Below are 6017 nucleotides of genomic sequence, written 5' to 3'. Positions count from 1 at the left end.
TCAATTCTTGCGTATATTTGTGTAACTTTTTTTTAAAAAAAAATCATATGATATATATATATATATCATATTTTGCTAAAGTTTTCTTATCATTCATTAGTTTTATTTATTTGATATCATAAACCAAGATATTCCCACGATTTTCAACATCTTGTAATAAATTTAATATATTCGAAAAAAAAATTGCAAAGCCACTGTACTATTCTTAGTAGGGATGCAAAATATTTAATTTAAAATATTTTCATTTATTTTTTTAATATAAAATAATTATTAAATTACAATAGTAATTAATGTTTTATCTCTTCTTTACCAAAATTCAAGGTTGAAATCCTTTCCATATGTTAAAAAAAAACTAAAACTAATAAAATAGAGTTGAATGGGTTATTTTTATACGGTAAAAATATAGTTTTTAACATAGAAAAAAATAATATTAAAAATGAAGATATTTCACACAAATCTCCTTATGGAAACATCAAAAATAAAAAAATACATTCCCATAAAATTTTTCAATATCACGGGGGTAAATTTCTTGGTTGTGTACTAACTTTTGGTCAAATCTCACTTTGAGCATTAACCTTCAATTCGTACCAAAATGAGCACTAAGTTTCTATTCTCTTTCACCGACTGAGTATTTGGTCTTTTCCGGCGAGAAACTTATGACGTGGCTATCGGATTGTTTGCGTGGACTTCTATTTTCCACGTAAGAGGCTGTCATGGAGCCTTCCACGTCAGTGACTTACCCACATCAACGAGAAAGGACCCACGTCAGTTGCCACGTAGGCATCTTCTTCATCATCGAAGCCAGGATTACATTTAGCACTAGTTTTTTACAGCGCTTCCTGCGAGCGTGCGATCATTGGTAGCAGTGTTTCATGTCCGGAGATGACCCGGCGAGCGAGCGTGTGATGTCCGATGAGCTTTGAAGTAATAACAGAGGTCATAATTCCTGCTGTTACTGCAAGAGGTCACAATTTGATGCAGCGATATACTCGAACTGTTGATTCACGCACGAATACCCAGTACAAGCCTTCAAAACCTGTTGATCAAAGATAGCCAGGAATTGGAAAGAGAGTAAATTTTATTACTCAAGAGAATAACTATTACAAAACTGAATTCCTCTTGCCCATAGGCTTACATTAAATAGGAAAAAATATCAAAGATATGAAAATAATCCTAAAACGGAGATAATTCGAAAATATACCAAAATTGGTAAATTTTCAAATACCGGCAAAAAATAAAAGAGTTAACAAAATAAAGACTATCGCCATAAACGGCTTACAAATCAGAGATTTCTAGCCAAAGAAATGGCGAAATAAATTATTACTAAACATAGCAAAATCAGGGTTTTCGAGGCCTAAACGATGGAATTTGGCCGAAATCATGCATGACTCACGAGTTTGTGCAGCAAACTGGTGACTTGTGTTTGTTGGCCCGTTTCCCATCAGACTAGGCCCAAGTAACCTAAAAACTCCACTGCCCGACGAATTACTAAAATACCCTTATTACTTGAGTCTCACTCCGCATGAGCAGCGCATGGCATCTCCTCAATACGTCCCGCATCATTCTCCCCGGGCGGGATAGAATTCGACCCCAAATTTTCATCATCTGAAGAGTCTCCATAAAAGGGTAACAAATGTTTGATATTGAAGACATTCGCCGTTCGGATATAGCTAGGGAGTCGAAGCCGATAGGCATTGGAACTAATCTTCTCAATAATCTCCACAGGCCCAATGCCTTGAGCTTATTATACTCCCCAACGTAAAAACGCTCTTTAGATAACACGACCCACACAAAGTCACCCACCTCGAACTCACTATGGCGGCGGTGTTGGTCGACATGCCTCTTATAGCGTGCATTTGAGGGAAGTTAAGTTGTCAAAGACGGTCTTGTGAATGTCTTGTAACCCCGTGACAAAAATCGTCGACCTTTCCATGGACTTTAGTTTTTCTGAGGGAAGGGAAGGAGGTCAAGTGGTCCATGTGAAGCGCCTGAATACACCACACGAAATGGGGTGAATCATGTACTCCTGTTGGTAGCATGGTTGTGAGCGAACTCTGCCTGATTCAACTTCATATAACACCCTTTCGGATTGTCCCCCACAAGGCAACGCAGCAAATTGCCCAGGGAGCGGTTGACGACTTGATGCGCCCATCCAGTGAGGGGTGATATGCACTCGCTCATGTTAAGTTGTGTATTCAACATCTTCCACGAAAGCTTCGCCAAAAATGACTAAGAAACCGAGTATCCATGTCGGGAGACAATGGAGAATGAAGCGCCATGGAGGCGGTAGACATCCCGAAAGAAGAGTTGGGCGACATTGACAGCATCAGTAGTTTTCTTGCAGGGGATGAAATGCGCCATCTTGGAAAAATGGTCCACCACAACAAAAATTGAATCACTACCACGCTGGGTACGGGGTAGTCCAAGTACAAAGTCCATGCTGATGTCTATCCACGGTCGTAAGGGTACTGGCAGCGGCATATAAAGGCCGCCGTTGGTGGCTCCCCCTTTGGAGATCTGGCAAATCCGACACCGTTGGACAAATTTTTCCACTTCCTTGCGCATGCCCGGCCAGAAGTAGGAAGACTGAATCAAGTGGAGTGTTCGGTCCCGTCCCACATGCCCTTCGCCATGCAACTCCCCAAATGATCCGCAACCGTAGGGTACGCAACTGGAATCTGAGCCGATTTCCCCGGAATAAGTACCCATCATGCGACACGAAATCCGTTCAGCTTTTGCAGCTTGGACATCTAAGAAAAATCTCCGAAAAAAATATGGGTCGTAAGAGCAAATAAATCACTAAAAGAGTCAAAACCCGGTACCTCGGCTCTCATTGTGACCAAAAGGTTGCTTTGCCTACTGAGCGCGTCCGCCACGCGGTTAGAGACTCCAGCTTTATGCTTGACAACAAAGGTGAACTCATCGAGAAAGTTCATCCACCGGCCATAGGCGTGCGGACAACTTATCTTGCGTGGTGGATATGTCGAGAGGCGGCATGATCTGTGTACAAGATAAACTCCCGATGAATCAAATAGTGTCTCCATCGTTTGATAGCCTGGACCACTGCATAAAATTCGATGTCGTATGTCTCGTAGTTCGGGCGGGCCCTGATAATTTCTCGCTAAAATAGGCGACGGGCCGCACTTGTTGGCTTAACACACCCCAATGTCGACCTTGAGGCGTCGATGCAACTCAAATGCATAGTTGAAGTGCGCGAGCAGGGAGCCCGGTCTGCGATAGTTAGCTGCCGCTTCATGAGCTGGAACGCCGCACTCGCTTCGGTGTCCATAAGAACTTGCTCCCCTTCATACACTCGATAGAGGCGTCATAATACTCTTTGAAATGTGAGATGAACCGTCCCGTAGAACGAAGCGAGGCCATGGAAACTCCCTTACCTCGATGATACTTGTTGGAGTCGAGCCCTCTGTTGTATTGCCGTGATTTTGGACTCATCCACTGTATTCGGGTTCTCGAAACAACATAACCAAGAAATAATACCTTGGGTGTGAAGAAAAACACACTTCTTTCTTCTTTCGCATAGAGCTGTTGGGATCGAAGAACCGCGAGACATCCCGAACATGCAAAAGGTGCGCTTCTTGGTTTGGACTATAGATGAGGATGTCGTCAGAAGTATCGACCACCGACTTGCCAATGAAGGGCCATGCATGAGTTGATTCATGACCCTCATAAAGCGTCTTTGAGGGCGTTGGACAAACCAAATGGCATCACCATCCATTCATATAGTCCCTCACAGCGTCTTGAAGGCGGTCTTCCATTAGTCACCGGAGCCGCAGACGCAGTATTTGGTGGTACCAGCTCTTGAGGTCCAATCGGCGTGAACACCGTAGCACCACTAATCTGGTCGAGCAAGTCATCCAAGCGAGGGATAGGAAACCGGTACCTGATAGTAATTTTGTTGATGGCTCGACTATCAACACATCGCTCCACGTGCCATCCTTCTTTAGGCGTCAACAAAGTCGGGACCGCGCGTGGGCTCATGCTTCAGCGGATGTGCCCTTCGCCAACAACTCCTCCACTTGCCGCCGTAATTCCTCATGCTCCCTTGGACTCATTCGGTAATGTGGCCTGTGAGGTAGGACAGAGCCCGACTGTAGATCCACATGGTGCTGGATGTCTCGAAGAGGTGGTAGGCCCTCCGGTAGGTCATCAGGGAAGACATCCTGAAACTCCTCCAGAAGAGGAAGAATAACTTTTGGAATCTCTACATCTTCCAAGCCTTCAGTGACTGCCCTACCGAGCAAGATGAACGCCGTTTCTGCCTCCTTCAACTCCTTTCCGAATGGTGCATAAGACAGCAGGTTGACATTGTTTGATGATGGCTTCTCCATTGGTTTGCTGGGTACTAGCACCAACTTTACTCCTCCGTAGGTGAAACTGCAGGAGTTCACGCGTCCATCATGGAAAACCCTCCGATCATACTGCCAGGGTCTTCCTAATAATAAATGGCACGCATCCATGGGAGCGACATCACACCATGCTTCATCATCGACTTGCGCACCGATGGAGAGCGTAACCAAAGCTCGTTTGGATCTCGTCAACTCTCCTCCTCTCTTTAGCCATGCTAATTTGTGCGGTGCAGGGGGTGTTGTTCGGTGGAAATCCGGAGCTTCTACCACGGCTTCTTCGAGATATGATGTTCTCACGACTACGCATCAATTACGAACCGACATACCTTACCAAGAATGAGTACAGAGGAGGTGGAAGATATTGGTTCGCAACCAGTCGTCTTCCGTAGCTCGAGGCGTCAAGCAAGATCTGCGCACAACTAGAGCTGTCCCCACGTCTCCCTCAACTATCTCTTCATCGAGGTCACCCTCATCATACAGTGGTGGAAGTACTTCGGTTGTGTCTTCTTCCTCCTCCGCCAACATAACTCGTTTGCCCCTTTCCGACAGTCGGCTTGGGGGTGACCTCTCTCTCCACAACTGAAGCATTGTATATTGCTGTTCGCCTCCTCCGGCGATGAGTGGCATCCGCCCGGTCGAGCAGTGGGAGCCGTTCCCCGAGTCACACCACTCGGGTTAGTGCCGATCTGTCTACTAACGCTGGGAGCCCCACCCAAGCTCATAGAGGATGATCGTCGTTGCTGTCGCTCCATAGTTAGTGCTTGTTGATGGGCCGCCGAGATGGAGATTGGATCGAACAGGTTTACTGTCTCCTGGATCTGAGTGCGCAAGCCACCAATATACCTTGCCACTAAGCGGATCATGGATTCACGAACTTCATTTCGAGCCAACAACTGGTAGAACTCAGTGGTGTACTCCTCCATAGTGCGCGTTCCTTGGCGAAGATTGTGCAATCGGCTGAAAATTATGCGCTGATAATTGTGGGGTAAGAAGTTAAAGCGCATGTGTTTCTTCATCTTCTCCCAAGAATTGATCTTGCCTTTTCCCACCCTATTGCGATTGAGCTTCAGTTTGTTGCCACCAGAGTGGCACGCCCACTACGATCATGTTGCCACTAAGCGCCACTCTTTTTATCCTCCCGGGACTCTTTTGAACTCCAAGAATTCCTCGACCGTGGTAAGACAATCAAGGAACTCCTCCGCTTGTAGTCCACCATGGAATTCTGGAATGTCTACCCGTATGCCCGATTCCCAACGCCTATCTTCATCACGGTGATGACGGGTGTCAACCCCACGATCCCGTCCTCCCTGACGCCCTGTGATGTCAGCAAAGTAACAATTATCTTCCTCGATGGTGCCATCACTCCCACTCTCGGAGACACGCCCTTGATTGCCGCCACCCGTCAATTGGGCAATCCGTTCGATCAATTCCTCCATCATCCGCTCCATTCGAACATCAAAAATGCGGCTACGCTGCTGCTCAAATCTAACATCGTCATCACGATCGTAGATCTCCTCCACCCTTTGTGTAGGTCGTCCCGCACCACGCCCCGCCAGGTGCCATGATCGCTCGCTCCGGTACCAAACGATGACGATATACTCGAATCGTTGATTCAAGGCATCTAATACCCAAGACGAAAGCCTTCAAAAC

Source organism: Dioscorea cayenensis, chromosome 9 (genome assembly GCF_009730915.1).
Source record: "Dioscorea cayenensis subsp. rotundata cultivar TDr96_F1 chromosome 9, TDr96_F1_v2_PseudoChromosome.rev07_lg8_w22 25.fasta, whole genome shotgun sequence".
Taxonomy (NCBI): domain Eukaryota; kingdom Viridiplantae; phylum Streptophyta; class Magnoliopsida; order Dioscoreales; family Dioscoreaceae; genus Dioscorea; species Dioscorea cayenensis.
This window is presented reverse-complemented; position numbering follows the sequence as displayed.